General features: G+C 44.8%; 1 protein-coding gene and 1 pseudogene across 1 annotated transcript in view; both read right to left on the reverse strand.

The window, feature by feature from the left end:
• The window catches only part of LOC126106232 (mitogen-activated protein kinase kinase kinase 10-like), a 686304-nt gene that overhangs the window by 256141 nt on the left and 405785 nt on the right, over positions 1-24378 (reverse strand). The window lies entirely within an intron of this gene.
• On the reverse strand, positions 24165-24282 carry LOC126107212 (5S ribosomal RNA; annotated as a pseudogene).

A 24378-nucleotide genomic window follows, 5' to 3' on the forward strand; every position in this document is an offset into this window, starting at 1 on the left:
ATACGGGAATCTGTACGAAAGTCAAACGGTGGTATGTATCTGGCAAATATGATCTTGACGTTGAATGCAGTAATGTGCTAACGCACCCAGTACTAACAAAATTTTGTACAAACATTCTTTGAAGCTGTAAACTATTCAGATATTTCGCACTATGCTTGGATCAGAAGTAAAAAGTGATGGGCACGGAAAGGGAGACGTTAATTACCGGATGCGACCAAACGCCGAATGGCTCCAGCAGCTGCTGCTGCTGCTACTGCTGCTGTACGAATCCGTAATGAGTACGTAGGGACTTCGGAAACTAAGTTGTGTATGTTGTTCCACGCTAAGGTCATTGTGGAAGAAGAGCTGCGCATTATCAGCAGACACTATACATTCTCCGTTACTTTTAGTTAACAAACACGAGCATAACTATAAAGAGCAAAAATGTCCCGTAGGTTCCGCCACTGTTAATACGAGGTCTGACCAGAAAGTAATGTACCGCATTTTTTCTTCAACAATTATTTATTGAACGTAATGACAATTACACACACGAAAGAATGGTGTACACACCCTATTTTTCCACGTTATCTCAATTCCAAAACCTCTCAGACAAACAGGAGCTAAACGATGTCAAAGTTAGCGTAAGGAGGGCTATGCGTGAAGCGTTCGGTGAATTCGAAAGTAAAATTCTATGTACTGACTTGACAGAAAATCCTAGGAAGTACTGGTCTTACGTTAAATCAGTAAGTGGCTCGAAACAGCATATCCAGACACTCCGGGATGATGATGGCATTGAAACAGAGGATAACACGCGTAAAGCTGAAATACTAAACACCTTTCCCCAAAGCTGTTTCACAGAGGAAGACCGCACTGCAGTTCCTTCTCTAAATCCTCCCACAAACGAAAAAAATGGCTAACATCGAAATAAGTGTCCAAGGAATAGAAAAGCAACTGGAATCACTCAGCAGAGGAAAGTCCACTGGACCTGAGGGGATACCAATTCGATTTTAAACAAACTACGCGAAAGAACTTGCCCCCTTCTAACAGCCGTGTACCGCAAGTCTCTAGAGGAACGGAAGGTCCCAAATGACTGGAAAAAAGCACAGGTAGTCCCAGTCTTCAAGAAGGGTCGTCGAGCAGATGCGAAAAACTATAGGCCTATATCTCTGACGTCAATCTGTTGTAGAATTTTAGAACATGTTTTTTGCTCGCGTAACATGTCATTTCTGCAAACCCAAAATCTAATCTGTAGGAATTGACATGGATTCCGGAAAAAGCGATCGTGAGAGACCCAACTCGATTTATTTGTTCATGAGACCCAGAAAATATTAGATACATGCTCCCAGGTGGATGCCATTTTCCTTGACTTCCGGAAAGCGTTCGATACAGTTCCGCACTGTCGCCTGATAAAGTAAGAGCCTAAGGAATATCAGACCAACTGTGTCACTTGATTGAAGAGTTTTTAGCAAACAGAACACACAGCATGTTGTTCTCAATGGAGAGACGTCTACAGACGTTAAAGTAACCTCTGGCGTGCCACAGGGGAGTGTTATGGGATCATTGCTTTTCACAATATATATAAATGGCCTAGTAGATAGTGTCGGAAGTTCCGTGCGGCTTTTCGCGGATGATGCTGTAGTATACAGAGAAGTTGCAGCATTAGAAAATTGTAGCGAAATGCAGGAAGATCTGCAGCGGATAGGCACTTGGTGCAGGGAGTGGCAACTGACCCTTAACATAGACAAATGTAATGTATTGCGAATACATAGAAAGAAGGATCCTTTATTGTATGATTATATGATAGCGGAACAAACACTGGTAGCAGTTACTTCTGTAAAATATCTGGGAGCATGCGTGCGGAACGATTTGAAGTGGAATAATCATATAAAAGGCGGGTGCCAGGTTGAGATTCATTGGGAGAGTCCTTAGAAAATGTAGTCCATCAACAAAGGACGTGGCTTACAAAACACTCGTTTGACCTATACTTGAGTATTGCTCATCAGTTTGGGATCCGTACCAGGTCGGGTTGACAGAGGAGATAGAGAAGATCCAAAGAAGAGCGTCGCGTTTCGTCACAGGGTTATTTGGTAAGGGTGATAGCGTTACGGAGATGTTTAGCAAACTCAAGTGGCAGACTCTGCAAGAGAGGCGCTCTGCATCGCGGTGTAGCTTGCTGTCCAGGTTTCGAAGGGGAGCGTTTCTGGATGAGGTATCGAATATATTGCTTCCCCCTACTTATACCTCCCGAGGAGATCACGAATGTAAAATTAGAGAGATTCGAGCGCGCACGGAGGCTTTCAGACAGTTGTTCTTCCCGCGAACCATACGCGGCTGGAACAGGAAAGGGAAGGTAATGACAGTGGCACATAAAGTCCCCTCCGCCACATACCGTTGGGTGGCTTGCGGAGTATAAATGTAAATGTAGATTCCATTCTGTGGCCTTCCTCCAGCGCGAAACAAGTGCGTGTATGCCGTATCTGTACCAATCCTTGTCCAGTGCTCCACTGTCTGAGTTACCTCCTCATTGTCTCCAAAACGTCTTTCAGGAATGGCATCCTTTAATGGCCCAAATAAGTGAAAGTCCGAGGGCGCTAGGTCACGGCTATCAGGTGTGACAGCTGTGGATGGTCTCTCCGACCGCTGCAAATCGTGGAGCTCCACCGAACCGCCTTCTGATGACCTCACCCTCCCTGCCCAGCGACAAACTGTACTTCTGTCGGTAGCAGATGCTCCATAGACGTTGCACAACTGTATGTGAATATACCCCACAGTTTCATTCTCTGCAGCGAGAAATTCAATGACGGCACGTTGTTACATCACCTACATGCGCTATTTTGAAACTGTCCTGCATCTACGCTATCTGTTGGAACTGACGGAAACTTGGCGCGCCCACTCAGAAGACTTCAAATAATACACTATGTGATCGAGAGTATCCGGACACCCCCGAATACATACCTTTTTAATATTAGGTGTATTGTGCCGCCACCTGCTGCCACGTAGTACTCCATATCAGCGACGTGAATAGTCATTACACATCGTGAGAGAGCAGATGGGGCACTCCGACGAACTCACGGACTTCGAACCTGGTCAGGTGATTGGGTGTCACTTGTGTCATACGTCTGTACGCGAGATTTACACACTCCTAAACATCCCTAGGCCCACTGTTTCCAATGTGATAGTTAAGTGGAAACGCGAAGGGCACGTACAGCACAAAAGCGTACAGACCGATCTCGTCTGTTGACTGACAGAGACCGCCAACAGTTGAAGAGGGACGGCCGCGGTGACCAAGCGGTTCTAGGCGCTTCAGTCCGGAACCGCGCGACTGCTTCGTTCGCAGATTCGAATCCTGCCTCGGGCATGGATGTGTGTGATGTCCTTAGGTTAGTTGGGTTTAAGTAGTTCTAAGTTCTAGGTCACTGATGACCTCAGATGTTAAGTCCCATAGTGCTCAGAGCCATCTGAAACCACCTCCCCTCCTTTTTTTTTTAAAAAAAAAAGCTGAAGAGCGTCGTAATGTGTAGTAGGCGGCCATCTGTCCAGACCATCACACAGGAATTCCAAACTGCATCAGGATCCACTGCAAGTACCACGACAGTTAGGCGGGAGGTTCATAAAACTTTGATTTCAAGGTCGAGAGGCTGCTCATAATCCACACAACACCTCAATAAATGCCAAACGACGCCTCGCTTGGTGTAAAGGGCGTAAACATTGGACCAGTCAACAGTGGAAAAACGTGTGGAGTGACGAATGGCGGTACACAATATGGCGATCCGATGGCAGCGTGTGGGTATGGCGAATGGCCGGTGGACGTCATCTGCCAGCGTGTGTAGTGCCAACAGTAAAATTCGGAGGCGGTGGTGGTACGATGTGGTCGTGCTTTTCTTGGATGGGTCTTGCACCCCTTGTTGTTTCGCGTGGCACTGTCACAGCACAGGCCTACATTGATGTTTTAAGCACCTTCTTGCTTCCCACTGTTGAAGAGCACTTTGGGGTTGGCGACTGCATCTTTCAACACGATCGAGCACCTGTTCATAATGCTAGGCCTGTGGCGGAGTGGTTACACGACAGTAACATGTTTGTAATTGACTGGCCAGCACAGAGTCCTGATCTGAATCCAATAGAACACCTTTTTGATGGTTTGGAAGGCCGACTTCGTGCCAGGCCTCACCGACCGACATCGATACCTCTCCTCAGCGCATCATTCCGTGCAGAATGGGCTGCTATTCCCTAAGAAAGGCAAGTCTTCCGGTCCAGATGGTATAGCAATCAAGTTCCTTTTATAGTATGCAGACACAATAGCGCCTTTCTTAGCAATCGCATGCAACCGCACACTTGATGTCTGTTCCTAAAGACTGGAAAGTAGCACAGGTCACACCAATGTTCAAGAAAGGAAATAGGAGTAGCTCATTGAATTACAGACCCCATATCATTGACCTCAATTTGCAGTAGGATTTTGGAGCATATACCGTAACATTATGAATCAGCTTGAAGAAAATGACTTATTCATACATAACCAACACGGATTCGGACAATATCGTTCTTATGCAACGCAGCTAGCTCTTTATTCTCATGGAGTTATGAGTGCTGTCGACAAGGGATCTCAGTTCGATTCCATATTCTTAGATTTCCAGAACGCTTTTGATACCGTTCCTCACAAGCGACTATTAATCAAATTGCGTGCACATGGAGTATCGTCTCAGTTGTGTGACTGGATTCGTGATTTCCTCTCACAAGGGTCACAGTTCGTAGTGATAGACGGTAAATCATCGAGTAGAACAGAAGTGATATCTGGCGTTCCGCAACGTAGTGTCCTAGGCCCTCTGCTGTTCCTGATTTACATAAATGATCTAGGTGATAACCTGAGCAGCCCCCTTAGATTGTTTGCAGATGACGCTGTAATTTACCGTCAAGTAAAATCATCAGACGATCATTTCCAATTACAAAATGATATAGAAAGAATTTCTGTATGGTGCGAAAAGTGGCAATTGGCATTAAACAAAGAAAAGTGCGAGGTCATCCACATGAGTACTAAAATAAAGCCGGTAAATTTTGGGTATACGATAAATCGCACAAATCTAAGGACTGTCAATTTGACTAAATACCTAGGAATTACAAATACGAGCAACTTAAATTGTAAAGACCACATATATAATATTGTGGGGAAAGCCAAACAAAGACTGCGTTTTGTTGGCAGAACACTTAGAAGATGCGACAAACCCACTAAAGAGACAGCCTACATTACACTTATCCGTCCTCTGCTGGAATATTGCTTCGCGGTGTGGGATCCTTACCAGGTAGGATTGACTGAGGACGTTGAACAAGTGCAAAGAAGGGCAGCTCGTTTCGTGTTATCGCGCAACAGGGGTTAGAGTGTCACTGATATGATACGCGAGTTGGGGTGGCAGTCACTGAAATAAAGGTGGTTTTCTTTGCAGCGAGATCTATTTACAAAACTTCTGTTGTGGCGTAGCAAGACAGCCACGCCACTCGGAAGTAGCCGAAATGCACGCGTACACACACGCCGGCTGGCGTGAGGTCTGAAACAGGATACTTAATGAATGCTATAAAGAAAAGTACGTAGCTGCGGTTATACTTAACTTTAATCCATCATTGTGATACATCGCTCTTGACGATACAAATGACTCTTTAAATACAAGCACTGTAAGGCTAATGGCGCCTTGCTAGGTCGTAGCCATGGACTTAGCTGAAGGCTATTCTAACTGTCTCTCGGCAAATGAGAGAAAGGCTTCGTCAGTGTAGTCGCTAGCAAAGTCGTCGTACACCTGGGGACGAGTCCTAGTACGTCTCTCAAGACCTGCCGTGTGGTGGCGCTCGGTCTGCAATTACTGACAGTGGCGACACGCGGGTCCGACATGTACTAATGGACCGCGGCCGATTTAAAGCTACCACCTAGCAAGTGTGGTGTCTGGCGGTGACACCACAACTTCAATCACCAACTTTCTCTTCCAAATGCGAAAATATTTTGTTGACAGCCACCTACGTTGGGAGAAATGATCATCATAATAAAATAAGAGAAATCAGAGCTCGAACGGAAAGATTTAGGTTTTCTTTTTCCCACGTGCCATTCGAGAGTGGAATGGTAGAGAAGTAGCATGAAAAGGGTTCGATGAACAGTCTGCCAGGCTCTTAGGTGTGAATTGCAGAATAACCATGTAGATGTAGAAACCTTCCAGCACCTGACTGAACGTATGCCTGCGAGAGTGGAAGCTGTCATCTAGGCTAAGGGTTGGCCAACATCATACTGAATTTCAGCATTACCGATGGAGGACGCCACAAACTTTTAAGTCATTTTGAGCCAGGTGTCCGGATACTTTTGATCACATAGTGTACATACGTAACGTTTCGCATTCGTAGCATTTTTTTCGGCTGAGAAAAGAAAAATGCTGTGCATTACTTTCTTGGCAACCCTCGCACAACTTCACTCAGCTTCTAGGCGTTTCACCGCTTCCGGTTTCTAGGGCAATCCAGTTAAGACATTGATCGCATACGCAAACAAACGATCGAAAAAAGGTAACGCCGATAGGAATGCAACAGACCTGACGTACAGGTCACGCGGTTACGATCCTAACTGCCGGCACGGTAGCTCAGCGTGTCCGGTCAGAGGGTTTAGCTACCCTCTGTAATAAAAAACACAGAGTGAACGGATCAACGAACAACCTGAACGAGTGTCATCGGACGTCCGCTATGAACAAATTCAACGAACAATACAGAACAAAATGAGATAAAAAAAACTGAAGACGGTACTAGGGAATGTACGGTAATTTTACTGCTCTATCTACGGACAACAAACAGTGCTCTCACGTAAGTGTATCCGTGAAAAAGTTTTAAGCCACCATTCACAGCAAATCTTGCAGCTATGTCTAGCATAGTTACCTCGAAATAAATTTTTGTGATAATGGAAAGACTCTAGGCTACCCTACACTAACCCCTGCGTATCCCTACCGTTGGGACCGCGAGAGCAAATATCAGCACTGCAACCCAATAACACTACCCACACGCCCAATACGTTTCCGCGAGAAGGTCAAATACCTCGGTGTCTGACACTCTGGGGGGACCACATTTAACACGTGACCAACAAAGCAAACGCGAGGCTCAAACAACTCTACCCTATGCTTAACAGGCGTAGCACACTGAACAGGAGGGTGTCTAGGTCCATGTACATGACACTTATTCGACCCCTCATGAAGTACGCAGCCCCTGTCTGGGGATACGCTGCGCCCACTTGCCTGCGCTGTCTGCGGCTCATACAAAACAAAGTACTCAAAATCATAAGCAACGCTCCGCGCTACACACGCATCGCGGACCTTCACCGGGAATATCGGCTAGATACCATCTTGCAGGTATTCCAAAAACTCTCCACACGACTGTACGATAACACGAGACACTCGCGCAACCCGTTTATCCTTTCTCTGGGTAACTACTACCACAACTATAGATGGAAGCATAACAGACCAAAGACACTATTGGCTAGGAACTAAACATCTATCGTCCATAGCACGCTAACACGACAGTACTGGCGAGCCCCTGCAACACAGCTACTACTGGTAACCCCAGATGCTCGACCAGCCGAAAAACAGGCAACCGCAGGGAAACCGTACTGTACACAGCACGCAAACCAACCACACACATCCCTACACTGTGTGTGAGCCGATCTATGACCGATCGCCCACTAATGCACAACGACCTTGAACTGTTGCAGGGACGCAGCAACTACAGCAAGCCCCGCAACGAGCTCCAGCAACGACAAAGGTAACGATGCGCGATACCTCGCACTAAAATAACGACACCGTGCATGCACTGTCGCAGATAGCAAGCCGCTACTCCCTTACTACCCATCCTACTGTCGCAGAGGTTTTTATCCCTTGGCGCTTGCCTTGGCACTTTCTTTTCCTCTGCCCTTAAAACCGCTACCCTTCGATCGCTTTCGTCCACTTTCTATCTCCTAATGGACCATGTTAATGAGTAATCTTAGCCAGACGCACGGATAACATCACGGCCCGCATCCTGTGACTCCTGATTCAAAAACTGACATGTCATACGGAGGTGACAGAGAACTTTTGGTTTGGTCACCACGTTGGTGTGGGAGTGGAGCGGCCCCATCCTTTGCGGGACCGCGAGGACAAGATCAGGCTAATTACAGCGCGAACAGAGGATTTTAGGCAGCTACTCTTGCCGTGCTTCATATGCTAATGGAACGGGAAAGCCTCCTATTACGCGACACAATCGGAATTTTACTTGAAAAATACCCACCGTATGCAGACAACGCTAGCGCCGTCGTCTGGAAAGCACCGCTGTCACATACAGCAAGTAATCTGGCTTTCCGCAGTTGTCGTGGCCTTGTGCTTATGAGGTGGGGCAGCGTGTGTGTGTGTGTGTGTGTGTGTGTGTGTGTGTGTGTGTGTGTGTGTGTGTGTTTTCGTCCCGTCTGGCCGCGTGTAGTGGCCAGCGCCGGCTGTGTGACCTTGGAGGAGCATTGCCCCCTTTCTACACGTGAGGCTCGCGCGTGCCACCCCTGACCACGTGGCCGCACGACAAAACACCTGCACTCCAGCCAGTGGACAGTCTCTCTATAACCACGCAGATGATGTTAAAGCGGCAGGCACGACACAACACAGTGTTTCTTGACTTCCTTTATTTATTCTTTTCTGTTAAACAGGCCAACGAATGCCGAGTAAGAGGTATGGTTCTTTGGCCGTTCAGATCCATATCTCACATTTCTTTGTCTGTCGCGTACAGTTTTGTTACAAGAGGATTTACTTGCACACCGTCCGTTCTAAAGTTACGACACTGATTTTATTCCTGGCGTGTAGGGACGTCAGCTCAATAACTACGGTCGCAGCTTAAGCTAACAACTGTAAACGAAAGACGCAGATGTGCAGCCCACCAGATACTTGTGATCAGGCAGCGTTGTGTGACGGACGTGAGGTAGAAATGTGTGTCGTTGCTGCTCTCAGAAATAGTGCTGGAGCAACGCCTCTGAATCAAGTGTCCAAAACGTTTTCAAGAAAAGTGAGTGCGAAGTTTGTCCCGTAAATAATGACACCCGAACAATTCTTTCCTGGAAAAAAAAAAGTGACTAGATTTGGTATCGTCAATATAAACCTACCACAAAAAGACGAAGTGCAGAATGGGTCTCTGATGGTGAGATTGAACGTGGTGTTACAGTCGGCGCACGAGCGACGGGCCACAGCACCTCCGAGGCAGCGACCATATCACGAGTGTACCGTGAATATTAGGAATCCGATAAAACATCAAATCTCCGACATCGCTACGGCCGGAAAATGATGCTGCAAGAACTGAACCAACGACGATTGAAGAGAATCGTTCAACGTGACAGATGTGCAACCCTTCCGAAAATTGCTGCAGATTTCAATGCGACGCGCCAGTTGAAGAATATCCCAAAAAAGGACATATCTGGCACTTTGATATGAACGTTCTGTGCGTTGCACTTAACTAGAGCGAGGGGGATGGAGACTTCGTAGAAAACCTAAAGCATTAATACCACCGTCTTAAATTTTCTCTTTTTGTCTTAATCCAGTCTCGAAACTTGCTGGACTGATTCGGTACACTAGAAACTAACGAAAATCCGCGTAATTTGTATGAAAAGTGTAGTATTTCTGTCTTTACAGCCGTCATCTTCAGCTACAAGAAGCTCTTGAGAAGGCAGCAGCGGGAAGATGACGTAATGTTGTAATGTTATGTGTGTCTCACTGCTTTTTTTTTCTTGAACTAATTTGTGCTTGATTTTATTCTGAGAAGCTCAGTAATGTATGTAAATACCGTAAATGTAAATGTGATTCAAAAAGTACTTGAAGTGAAGTGAAGCGCAGCTGGACAGCAAGAAACTCTTTAGCGTGCAATCCCCCGCAACGATACTGTTAGAGAATCTTTGAGTATGAACTCTTAAAAAAAAAAAGAATTGATTTTATTAAAAAAACACTGTTAATCTATCTTGTGGAAAGAGGACGCGTTGCTAGGCCGTCGCTCAGAACGTATTGTTATATTTAATGAAAACTGATATTCTAGTCATTAAGCCGAGTGAAGTACGTGTAAGAGTTGCCAAACATTTATTTGTACAAAATTTTTGGGACTAGAAATATCTTGTTTTTCGAAACGGAGAGGAACTTGACTGACGTTGCCGTCTATCAAAAATGGTTCAAATGGTTCAAATGGCTCTGAGCACTATGGGACTCAACATATTAGGTCATAAGTCCCCTAGAACTTAGAACTACTTAAACCTAACTAACCTAAGGACATCGCACACACCCATGCCCGAGGCAGGATTCGAACCTGCGACCGTAGCAGTCCCGCGGTTCCGGACTGCAGCGCCAGAACCGCACGGCCACCGCGGCCGGCTGCCGTCTATCAATCGACAGAATTGTAAGTTTACAAAGCTCACTAAAATACAGGAAAAGAAATACATTCCTTATAGTTTTCATTCAATAAGTAACAACCTCTCATAATTTCTCAATTACAGTAATTGGATTACGTTCTTGTACAATAGTGTGGTGCTGAACTCCACTGACCAATTTTGATGTAGCAGGACGTGTAGTTTGAAGGAAGTTTGTGTGTCAAGCAATCTCCTTTTCTCATGAAAAGCAGTTTGCTGTTTGATCTTTCATACTTAGGTATGAAAAGCTACGAAAACTTGGGCTCAAAGCTATCCGCAATACGGCCAAGTAACTAACAGAGTCGTATTTTAAACCTTAAAGAACAATAACTTCCTCCAAATTGCAATACGTCACCAACTGGTGCAGACGCTGATCATTCAAGGAGGTAGCAACCAAAAATTCAGGTACCAGTTACGACTTAAAGTAAAAATCTCAATCAAAAATCAATCTCTCTCTCCAAACACATGTATAAATATTCATAATATTATTAAAAAAAGGTCATTTTACAATGTGGCGTGAGGTACCGATGACAGATGAGGTACCGATGACAGATGGTTTGTTCGGTACGGATATCGTGAGAAAGACAACCTAAATTGAGGACCTTCTCCGCGATTGGATGCTGTGGTCGCAAGTAGCGCGCCAAAACATAAACTTCTGTTATAAATATTAGAAAAACCAAACAGTGAATTTACTTGCCTTTCATATTTCAAAAGTATTTATAACCAACAGAATCATAAACAACTGCGAAACGAAGAGGCAAACGAACACTTCGGTGAACTTTTAAACAAACCAGTTCAAAATTTAATTATGCTTACAATATCAGCTACTCGCAAATAATTTATTACAGCCTCAAGATAACGGACTCACGATCTACGTGCTGTTTTCTGCGCAGGGGACAACAACTACAGAAGATTGCGGGTTGAATTTTTACACAAACACACACACACACACACACACACACACACACACACACACACACACACACACACACACCTCACTCTCTCTCTCTCTCTCTCTCTCTCTCTCTCTCTCTCTCTCTCTCTTTCTCATGTTCGAAAAAGTAATTTAATTATTCAATATCGACAAATTTACTAGCGCACCAACATATCTCCAGTAGGTACTATTTCCTTCTCTCTTCTCTTTGAAGCATCTAATATAGCCTTTTCCCTAACAAAAGGACACGTAGCAAGTTTTTGAATTGGTCACTTCGGCGACTTGCGTGCACCTAACCTGTCCCCGTATTCTTACTGCGGAAATGGAACGTACACTTTAACATGGGATACGAAGCACATTAAGACCTGAGAGCTACGTTAAAGGTAGACTTAAATACACCGTGCGCCGTCCGGGATTGGATCCCACCAAGTTTCGGTTTCCGAGGACCGCTATTACTGACGACTAATAAGCTAGTAACAACCTCCTTGACGATACCACAGCCTCCCTCTCACCTAGCCATTTTTGATTCGAAGTTGACATCGAACATCGTTTTTCAAATGCCATGTGCAACCAACAAATCTTCTTTTAATTTCGCTTGTGGTATACACTGAAGCGCCAAAGAAACTGGTATAGGCATCCGCATTCAAATACAAAGATATGTAAACAGACCAACGTAAGACAAGTGTCTGGTGCAGTTGTTAGATCGGTCAATACTGCTACAAAGCCAGGTTATAAAGATTTAAGTGAGATTGAACATTGTGTTACAGTCGGCGCACGAGCGACGGACCACAGCACCTCCGAGGCAGCGACGAAGTGGGGATTTTCCCGTACGACAATTTCACGAGTGTACCGTCAATATTAGGAATCCGATAAGACATCAAATCTCAGACACCGCTGCGGCCGGAAAAAGATCCTGCAAGAACGGAACCAACGACGATTGAGGAGAATCGTTCAACGTGACAGAAGTGCAACACTTCCGAAAATTGCTGCAGATTTCAATGCTGGGCCGTCGACAAGTCAGCGTGTAAACCATTCGACGAAACATCATAGATATGGCTTTCGAAGCCGAAGGCCCACTCGTGTACCCTTGATGCTCCACGACACAAAGTTTTACTCCTCGCCTGGGCCACTCAACACCGATATTGGACAATTGATGAGTGGAAACCTGCTGCGTGGTCGGAAGTCTCGTACGGATGGAGCTGTACGGGTATGGAGACAACCTCGTGATTCCGTGGACTCTGCTTGTCAGCAGAGGACTGTCAAAGCTGGTGGAGGCTCTGTAATCGTGGGTGGCGTGTGCAGCTGGAGTGATATGGGACGCCTGATATGTCTAGATAAGACTGTGACAGGTGACACATACGTAAGCGTTCTGTCTTATCACCTGCATCCATTCATGTCCTTTGTGCATTCCGACGGACTTGCGTAATTTCAGCAGGACAATGCGACACCCCACACGTCCAGTATTGTTACAGAGTGGCTCCAAGGACACTCTTCGGAGTTTAAACACTTCCGCTGGCCACCTAACTAAAAAATGGTTCAAATGGCTCTGAGCACTATGGGACTTAACATATGTGGTCATCAGTCCCCTAGAACTTAGAACTACTTAAACCTAACTAATCTAAGGACATCACACACATCCATCCCCGAGGCAGGATGCGAACCTGCGACCGTAGCGGTCGCGCGGTTCCGGACTGCGCGCCTAGAACCGCTAGACTACCGCGGCCGGCGGCCACCTAACTCCCCACACACAAACATTACTTAGCAAATCTGGGGATCCGTTGCAACGTGCTGTTCAGAAGAGATTTCCACCCCCCCTCGTACTCTTACGGAATTGTAGGCAGCGCTGTAGGATTCACGGTGTCAGTTCCCTCCAGCTCTACCTCAGACATCAGTCGAGTCCACGCCACGTCGTATTGCGGCACTTTCGTGTGCTCGCAGCGGGGGCCCTACTCGATATAGGCAGCTGTACCAGTTTCTTTGGCTCTTCCGAGTATTACAATGAACTGCTTGGACAGATACGTTAAACATTCTCCACTCTCCAGTAGGGCTTTCATTAGGCCCAACTTAATATATAAGCCTTAGAATATATAGTCCACGACTGGCTAACAAACTACCTAACTACAAACAACGTACTAGACGAATACCAATCAGTATTCCGTAAACACTGCGGGACAGCAACTGCCTTCCTAAAGGTAACACATAACGTGAAGCTTGCCATGGATGTACAAGAGGCAAGCATCATGTGCTTCTTAGATTTCAGCAAAGTCTGTGGCAGTGTCAACGTCAATGTTTTACTTGCTAAACTTAGCAGCCTAACTTTCTCGCCAAGCGCAGTGCAACGGTTTCCCTCATGCCTGACGTCTCGTCAGCAACGGGTCATCTCCAGCTGCATAAAGTCACAACGGAAGCAGGTAGAATCTGGCGTCCTCCAGGGTTCGGTTTTAGGTATTACACTCTTTTTATTGTACATCAGTGATGGGTCAATAGTTTTGTCCTATCGCAAATACCACATGTACGCTCATAACAGCCAGTTGCATCCAAGTGCATAATCAATAAACCTGAAGACGTCTATCGAGTATCTCAATACTGACTTGAGAGCACTTTAAATTCGCCGCACGATATAGGGTTAAAGCTCAACCCGTTCAAAACCCAAGCAGAACTGGTTGGTATCTAAGCTCATTATCCCGAAATATCGGGAATCCCTACGATCTTTAACCCTAAATAGGACATATACAAACTTCTCCTTTAACAAAGATTCTAGAAGTATTAATAGAGGAAACTCTAAATTGGACTGAGTATATAACTGCAGTGTTCAACAAGGCGTCAGCATCTCTGTGTCCTGCAAAAATATAAAAAGCTCTTCCCTTTAGACCTGAAGAAGAAACTTGTACAAAAACTTTGAATAGCTATCCTGGCTGCATGCAGACGACCACAGAGATTTCCGTGCCTTCTATCTTCTCTACTGTCTTATCAACGAACTCTGTCTCTCATATCCCTCCTTGACATTAACACTTTTGTCTGAACAACAATGTAGAAACACACGTTCCCTTTAGGGCAAAATTTTTTCCTGTCCCACCCCATCATTCAGCCGCGTTGTCGATGACCTCAGTAGCAGATATAGACGTAGAACTCGACTCTGGAATAATAACCTGCGTCATATTAGAGACGTGAATGACGTCTCCAGTTTCAGAATACTGTTAATGACATATCTGCTAAAGTAACACTACGGATTACCATTGTCCCTGTGAGCACTCGTTACCCTTGTACATCCTCCTTTCCAACCAGATCTTCCTTATTTTATAGTATTCCTATCTGGTACAGTCTCCTTAAATTTCCTTTCCCCAGAACTCTTTGTATCAGAAAACATTATTGTCTACACCAAGAAGTTCTTTTTATGTCTGTCACTATCATTATTATTGTCATCATCATCATCATTATTACTACTATCGTGGCAGCAGCTGCAGTAGTAGTAGTAGTAGTAGTAGTACTACTACTACTACTACAAGTACTGCCGGTATTAAGTTTATCAGTTCACAGTATTACATCTACATCTACATCTACATCCATACTCCGCAAGCCACCTGACGGTGTGTGGCGGAGGGTACCTTCAGTACCTCTATCGCTTCTCCCTTCTATTCCAGTCTCGTATTGTTCGTGGAAAGAAGGATTGTCGGTATGCCTCTGTGTGGGCTCTAATCTCTCTGATTTTATCCTCATGGTCTCTTCGCGAGATATACGTAGGAGGGAGCAATATACTGCTTGACTCCTCGGTGAAGGTATGTTCTCGAAACTTCAACAAAAGCCCGTACCGAGCTACTGAGCGTCTCTCCTGCAGAGTCTTCCACTGGAATTTATCATCTCCGTAACGCTTTCGCGATTACTAAATGATCCTGTAACGAAGCGCGCTGCTCTCCATTGGATCTTCTCTATCTCTTCTATCAACCCCACCTGGTACGGATCCCACACTGCTGAGCAGTATTCAAGCAGTGGGCGAACAAGTGTACTGTAACCTACTTCCTTTGTTTTCGGATTGCATTTCCTTAGGATTCTTCCAATGAATCTCAGTCTGGCATCTGCTTTACCGACGATCAACTTTATATGATCATTCCGTTTTAAATCACTCCTAGTGCATACTCCGAGATAATTTATGGAATTAACTGCTTCCAGTTGCTGACCTGCTATTTTGTAGCTAAATGATAAGGGATCTGTCTTTCTATGTATTTGCAGCACATTACACTTGTCTACATTGAGATTCAGTTGCCATTCCCTGCACCATGGGTCAATTCGCTGCAGATCCTCCCGCATTTCAGTACAATTTTCCATTGTTACAACCTCTCGATACACCACAGCATCATCTGCAAAAAGCCTCAGTGAACTTCCGATGTCATCCACCAGGTCATTTATGTATATTGTGAATAGCAACGGTCCTATGACACTCCCCTGCGGCACACCTGAAATCACTCTTACTTCGGAAGACTTCTCTCCATTGAGAATAACATGCTGCGTCCTGTTACCTAGGAACTCCTCAATCCAATCACACAATTGGTCTGGTAGTCCATATGCTCTTACTTTATTCATTAAACGACTGTGGGGAACTGTATCGAACGCCTTGCGGAAGTCAAGAAACACGGCATCTACCTGTGAACCCGTGTCTATGGCCCTCTGAGTCTCGTGGACGAATAGCGCGAGCTGGGTTTCACATGACCGTCTTTTTCGAAACCCATGCTGATTCATACAGAGTAGATTCCTAGTCTCCAGAAAAGTCATTATACTCGAACATAATACGTGTTCCAAAATTCTAAAACTGATCGACGTTAGAGATATAGGTCTATAGTTCTGCACATCTGTTCGACGTCCCTTCTTGAAAACGGGGATGACCTGTGCCCTTTTCCAATCCTTTGGAACGCTACGCTCTTCTAGAGACCTACGGTACACCGCTGCAAGAAGGGGGGCAAGTTCCTTCGCGTACTCTGTGTAAAATTGAACTGGTATCCCATCAGGTCCAGAGGCCTTTCCTCTTGAGCGATTTTAATTGTTTCTCTATCCCTCTGTCGTCATTTCGATATCTACCATTTTGTCATCTGTGCGACAATCTAGAGAAGGAACTACAGTGCAATCTTCCTCTGTGAAACAACTTTGGAAAAAGACATTTAGTATTTCGGCCTTTAGTCTGTCAGCCTCTGTTTCCGTACCATTTTGGTCACAGAGTGTCTGGACATTTTGTTTTGATCCACCTACCGCTTTGACATAAGACCAAAATTTCTTAGGATTTTCTGCCAAGTCAGTACATAGAAGTTTACTTTCGAATTCATTGAACGCCTCTCGCATAGCCCTCCTCACACATTTCGCTTCGCGTAATTTTTGTTCGTCTGCAAGGCTTTGGCTATGTTTATGTTTGCTGTGAAGTTCCCTTTGCTTCCGCAGCAGTTTTCTACTCACATTGCCACTTCAGACACTCCTATGGTTTTAAAACTATTTGTCATACTAAAACTGATATTTCTTAGGTAATTATGATGTAAAAAAAAAAGGTACTGTATGTGTGAAGTACTGTTCCGATGTAAGAGACGGCCTTGATGGCCCTAATCAGATAAAATGAAAAGTTTCTCACCCGTACGATGGTTGCAAAAGTCAAATAATTTTTCGGACATACATTGCTATAGAGTGTTATGTTTCCGGTTTCATTTCTCATAATCTTTAACCCTCGCAATACCAATGGCGGGGAGGGAGGGGGCGTACGTTGTGCCCACCTTTTGAAAGCATTGTTACGTAGCCAGTTATTTTACATTTTAAAACTCTAAAAAATAATTATTGGTTTTGATGAATTTTTCTGCCAGATTCCACAAATGTTTAAAATTTTTCAGCTAAACTTAAGCCGTTTATTTAAATCTCTGTAGTAGATATCTCTTTCTCCAACGAGTATCATGTACAATATTTTAGGTTCAGGATTTTACTTACAAATCAGTATCTCTTTAAAAATTCAACACCAGTAAATGAATTTCGGATTTAAAAATTTTTTATGGTGGGCGTAAAGTATCTCTCCCTGCCAGGGTACACGTTACTGAAAGTGCGTTGATTTGGTAATATGTTCTGGACCCTACTTACACATCAGAATATCTTTAAAATTACAACAACAATCACCTAATTTTGTTGTTTTTCAAATTTTTTATGGTGGACGATGGAAGACGCGTCGGTACTGCTAGGATTAAGGACGTAGTGTATTTTGCACTCGCGCCATGCAGACAACTGTCCCGCCTCAACGGTGAGATGGGCGGGTTGCAGCTCTGCAAGGAGAACGCGCTATGGATGCCTTCTTGCCGCACCCGGCGAGCAGGGAACTAATCGTACATACGTTTACTGACAGCGGTCTCTATCTAAGCTGGATGACGACCTCCACCTGTCTAAGCTTGCTGTCTTTCCAATCTTCAACGGGCGGCCGCAAAGACACACTACAATGCAGTTTCTGCGCTCAAAGAGCTTGTTACATGGTATGCTCGATGATTTCTGGAGAACGAGACGGACTGTTTCAACACTAGGGCGAAAACTGTGATAGTTCTATTGTACCAATTTTAAAAAATCTCCTGTGATCCGACGAATGATGGGATGATCAGAAATCTGAATGCTTCATTTCATTTACGTTTTACTCAGACTTTTCACTGCTGTGCAAACCAGCGTTTACGTATCCAGTCAATGTCGTAGAGACACTTACTGCAAATCCGACAATACATCTCATTCAACAGGCCTGAGTTTCCAGGAAAATTTTCCAGCACTTATGAGTGCTATATATGGATTATTTTAGCAACGCAGATAACTGTACTAAGCTTTATAGCCTGAAATCAGGAAACGATCTTTAATGATGCTAAAGAAGAATGCTGAAGATAGGTGGGTAGATTACGTAAGTAATGAGGTTCAAAATGGTTCAAATGGCTCTGGGCAGTATGGGACTTAACATCTGAGATCATCAGTCCACTAGAACTTAGAACTACTTAAACCTAACTAACCTAAGGACACCACACACATCCATGCCCGAGGCAGGATTCGAACCTGCGACGGTAGCAGCAGTGCGGTTCCGGGATGAAGCGCCTAGAACCGCTCGGCCACATCGTCCTGCGGTTTCACGGCAACAGCGCATTGAAGATTTAGCACAAACAAATTACTCTTGGTACTATTTATTACAATAAAATCGGATTTAATGCCATATCGGTGGTCATAAAATCCAGGACAACATAAGATAAGAAACTGCAGATTTCAGCATACTTTAGTGAATAATGGCATAGAGCTACGAAAAGTTGTTTCGCCTCCTGCTACATTCAATTTTTTTCACCTTCGTGTTTGTAAAAGGTTTTGCGACTTTGTTATTAATTTAATGAAAGTATGTACTGCAGTAGTCGACGTTATTTACATATAAAAGCGCTCTCTGAGGGCTGAGTTTGTTTGGTTTTCTGACCTCAGTGTGATTAAAAAACCGAAAGATTAAACTACTGCTTGCTTGTCACAAATATCTGGCAGTTTATTTCCGAATATGTCGCGATTTTCGAGGGTTTAGTTTAGCAAGAGCATACGAGCACAGCTTAAATTGCTGCAAAGTGAAAAGAGCACTCGAAAGCAGCCGGCGGACATGCTGCGCCATTTTGATGTCGCTTTCCAGTAACGATCGGCTGAAACTAGCTTCTCCCTATTCTAGGGCTCAAGTAACGATTTCTACATTGCTAAATTATTTCTTACAGCGGATTTTTATTTTAAGTCCCTTACAGGGCTGGTTATCCGAGACAGACTATATGTAGAGGAAAGGTGCCTATTGGGCGATAGTTCCCTAATATGAGACACCCCAGCTGTGCTCATGTTAGGGGTTGCACTCTGGTGGAGAGTTTCTTAAACACGTCTGTTGTGTGTCAGACGACGACACAGCGAGTAGGAAGCCGTAGTTGAGTCGGACACAGTACGTAGAGGTTCATACAAAATTTCTTGAGGTTGGAGTTTTTGCGACATCGGTGTTGAGACAATATTTCGGCTTAGAGGTGAGTGGATATTACTGCAATCTTTTATTGTTGTTATTTGTAACGGTATTACCTATAATTATTGACAATTAGGTTCATTTTCCGACGAACGTTGTTAGCAAGTAGGCCTACGTGATTCTTTGTGTAAGATGGCGAAATTCCTAATATGCGATAGTATGGGGATCCAAACACGCGAGTGTCGCATATTACGATACCTATCGCATATTGGGGAACTGGTTCTCTCACGATTTTTTATATGTAATTTACGCAATACTATCATGAGAGAACAATATTTCATCATTTATTGCAGTATTGTAGTCATCCAAGTGGCTGGATACAAACTCACATTTTTACTCAGTGGTTTGATCATTTTGTGAGTCACGTAAAGCCATCTTCAAATGACCCTGTCATTTTGATTCTTGATGGGCATTATTCCCACACAAAGAATCTCGATTTGTTAGCTAAAGCACGTGAAAAGAATGTTCATATTGTATGTTTGCCACCTCACTCAACGCATAAAATGCAGCCACTTGACGTCGGATTTATGGGGCCTTTGAAAACCTACTATGCCCAAGAGATAGAAACGTGGTTGGCGAGTAACCCAGGTCGTGTTATCATCCCATTATTAGTAGCCAGGTTATTTGGGGCAGCTTACAGCCTAGCAGCAACAATTGAAGCATCTCTGAATGCCTTTAGAAAAACAGGTCTCATCGCATGCAACAGAAACATCTTTAGGGAACATGAATTTTCAATTCATCGCCATGCTGACGCTCTTCAAGAAAGAGATGCCAAAAACGAAAATGAAACTACTGATGGAGATGGTAAAGCTGTCAGCCCGGCAGACGTCAGACATCAGACCTCCCCCACACATCGCAAAACCACCTGGAGTTAGGCAAACAGGTCAAACATCGCGTTCGTGCTCTGCTGCTTTACTAACTTCAACTCCTTATGTGAAGCAATTGCAAGAATCGAAACAGAAAAAGAACCAGAGGCTGAAGCTAAGAAAGCAGCCAGAAAGTTATTTTGGGAGGAGTGGAAAATCTTCAAATCGTAGACTTACAGCAGAAGAATCGTCTAGAGACTCAGCATCCGATGTCCATCTTGATGACAGTGGGGATTCAGACAGCAGTGATGACGATGACGCAGAGTGTCTGTTCTGTACTGGGCGCTTTCCTGAAGGCAAACACGGGGAGAAGTGGGCACAGTGCACGAAATGTTATCGCTGGGCTCACGAAGATTGCGCTGTTCCAGAAGACAATTTTGTTTGCCCCGGATGCTGTAAATATAAACCTAAGTAGTGTGAAATGAGTGAAGGATAACAGAAATGAATGAACGTGTAGAAATTTTATTTTCATATGTCATTATTATGTAATAAAATAATTACAGCAAAATATTATTACTGTCTCATATTAGAAAACCTTGATCTCATTTCTACGAAATGCCTTGTTTGTGAAGATTTAATAACTACTCTGAAAGATTGTTTATTATTGCAAATACGATAACTGTATGATTAAATTAGATAATGCAAGATCTTATTACAATCCTAAAAAATACAATTGCATTTACTTTTAGGTCTTTCAAATGGGTTTACAAAAGTGTCTCATATTAGGCACCTTTCCTCTTCTATATATGTAACTAACTATATGAACTTGAGCGCTCGGGATTGAATCCAATCTTTTTCTTTATTTTTTATTTTTAAGAAACGAGAACCCCCACAGCGTTGCAGCAAATACCAGTCGCTGCAATTTGATTAACGGAGAACAGGTGCTAACGTAAACATGCGCAATTCAAATCAATGGCTTGTCGATTACGCGGTACGGTGGTTCCACCCTTTGTAGAAGCTACAACAATCACACCGTCCACTGCTCCCGACAAACCGCTTCCTGATAAACGCTTGTGTTTCTCTAGTCGACCGCCTAGACATACGGCTCCAAGCCGGCTGCTTTTCAATAGATTTCATTCCCTCCGGCGCAGCCATCTCCGTGTTCAGCGGAGCGTGCTCCGGTAATCTGGCGCTGCGCTCTCCCACAGGTAAACGGAAGGCTATTAACGCGAGGAATGAGACGGTGGCAGCGTTCTCGCTGCGGTTTTCCGTGGGGACCCGGCTGCGCGTGGAATCGTATAGCTCCCTGTCCGGTCGTACAGAACTCACACCCCTAACACTGTACTACCTTCCTATCGCAGCCCTCTACCAATTTCATCCCCTCCCCCCCCCCTTACCACCATTTCTCTCTCATTTCCACTCTCTCGCATTTCTTCTCATACGTTTCAGAAAAACCACTCAAACCCAACGTCCTCAATTATTTTTTTGATACATTCCAATCAGTCTGCCTGTCCGGTCTTCTAGGCAGTTTTTCCTACATATTGCTTCCTTCGCCGATTCTACGGAGGACTTCGTACCTTACGAGTAACGCCTCACAGCCGACTCTTTAAAGAACTAAACTATGTACACTACTGGCCATTAAAATCTCTACACCACGAAGATGACGTGCTGCAGACGCGAAATTTAAGCGACAGGAAGAAGATGCTGTGATATGCAAATGATTAGCTTTTCAGAGCATTCGTACAAGGCTGGCGCTGGTGGCCACACCTACAACGTGAGACATGAGGGAAGTTTCCAACCGATTTCTCATACAGAAACAGTTGACCGGCGTTTGATTCAAATGCCTCGTGTAAGGAGGAAAATTGCGTACCATCACGTTTCCGGCTTTGATAAAGGTCGGATTGTAGCATATCGCGATTGCGGTTTATCGTACCGCGACATTACTGCTCGCCTTGGTCGAGATCCAATTACTGTTAGCAGAATATGGAATCGGTGGGTTCAGGAGGGTAATACGGAACGCCATGCTGGATCCCAACGGCCTCGTATCACTAGCAGTCGAGATGACAGGCATCTTATCCGCATGGCTGTAACGGATCGTGCACCCACGTCTCGATCCCCGAGTCAATAGATGGGGACGTTTGCAACACAAGAACCATCTGCACGAACAGTTTGTCGACGTTTGCAGCAGCATGGACTATCAGCTCGGAGACCATGCCTGCGGTTAGCCTTGACACTGCATCACAGACATGAGCGCCTGCCATGGTGTACTCAACGACGAACCTGCGTGCACAAATGGCAAAACGTCATTTTTTCGGATGAATCCAGGTTATGTTTACAGCATATGATGGTCGTATTCGTGTTTGGTGACATCGCTGTGAACGCACATTGGAAGCGTGTATTCGTCATCGCCATTCTGGCATATCACCCGCCGTGATGGTATGGAGTGCCACTGGCTACACGTACCGGTCACTTCTTGTTCGCACTAACGGTACTTTGAACAGTGGACGTTACATTTCAGATGTGTTACGACCCGTGGCTCTACCTTTCATTTGATCCCTCCGAAACCCTACATCTCAGCAGGATAATGCACGACCGCATGTTGCAGGTCCTGTACGGGCCTTTCTGGATACAGAAAATGGTCGACTGCTGCCCGGTCCAACACATTTTCCAGATCTCTCACCAACTGAAAACGTCTGATCAATGGTGGCCGAGCAACTGGCTCGTCACAATACGCCAGTCACTACTCTTGATGAACTGTGGTATCGTGTTCAAGCTGCATAGACAGCTGAACCTGTACATGCCATCCAAGCTCTGTTTGACTCAATGCCCAGGTGTATCACGGCCGATATTATGGCCAGAGGTGGTTGTTCTGGGTACTGATTTCTCAGGATCTATGTACCCAAAATGCGTGAAAATGTAATCACATGTCAGTTCTGGTATAATATATTTGTCCAATGAATACCCGTTTATCATCTGCATTTCTTCTTGGTTTATCAATTTTAATGGCCAGTAGTGTAATTTGCACTCTCTTTTAAGAAACGCCGGCCGGTGTGGCTGTGCGGTTCTAGGCGCTACAGTCTGGAAACGCGTGACCGCTACGGTCGCAGGTCCGAATGCTGCCTCGGGCATGGATGTGTATGGTCTCCTTAGGTTAGTTAGGTTTAAGTAGTTCTAAGTTCTAGGGGACTGATGACCTCAGATGTTAAGTCCCATAGTGCTCAGAGCCATTTGAACCATTTTTAAGGAACTTTTGTTCTTTGGAGAACGTAGTGCAAAATACGTCCTCTAATGACATGATTATTATGAATATCAGCCAGCTACACTGCTCTTTAAATGGTTTTTATTTTATAAACCACTCGCGACGCGGCCATTTCGGCATATTGCCATCATCAGATGCTCTGTAAATACATACGTAAGTGATGGTCTTAATACAGCGGCCTCAAAGTATCATCAGAAAAGTTACAATTTGTTTGGTCTTTTTACCCAGTGCCATGTCCTGTCGTTTCATAATTATTAGTTTCTCCTTAGATGTACGTTGGAGACATATGTCTGACTTGAGTAGGTTTTTACTTGTGCCAATTTTCTCTTGACAGTTTGCATGACAGTCGCTCGAGAGAAAATGAGCGTACATAAAAACCGACGAAAGCATGTCTGCAACGTACACCTAAGGAGAAACTAATAATTACGAGACATGATACGGCAGGAACGATATTATATGCAAGAGCACCTCATGATCACAATAGATCACAATAGGGTCATCGTGACTGATTTATAAAATAAAAATCATTCAAAGAGCAGCGTAGCTGGCTGATGTTGAACTATGGAGAGGCCTTGGAAGGCCCAATGTTACCGACCGGCCGCCATGTCATCCTCATCCCACAGGCGCCACTGGATGCGGATACGGAGGGGCACGTGGTCAGCACACCGCTCTCCCGGCCGTATGTCAGTTTACGAGAGCGGAGCCGCTGCTTCTCTATCAAGCAGCTCCTCAGTTTGCTTCACAAGGGCTGAGTGCAGCCCACTTGCCAACAGCGCTCGGCAGACCTGATGGTCACCCATCCAAGTACTAGCCCAGCCCGACAGCGCTTAACTTCGGTGATCTGACGGGAACCGGTGTTACCACTGCGGTAAAGCCGTTAGCCCTGAACTGTGTGTGATACAGGACGATATGAAACTTCCTGGCAGATTAAAACTGTGTGCCTGACCGAGACTCGAACTCGGGACCTTTGCCTTTCGC

This window comes from Schistocerca cancellata, chromosome 10 (assembly GCF_023864275.1).
Source record: "Schistocerca cancellata isolate TAMUIC-IGC-003103 chromosome 10, iqSchCanc2.1, whole genome shotgun sequence".
In the NCBI taxonomy this organism is placed as follows: Eukaryota; Metazoa; Arthropoda; class Insecta; order Orthoptera; family Acrididae; genus Schistocerca; species Schistocerca cancellata.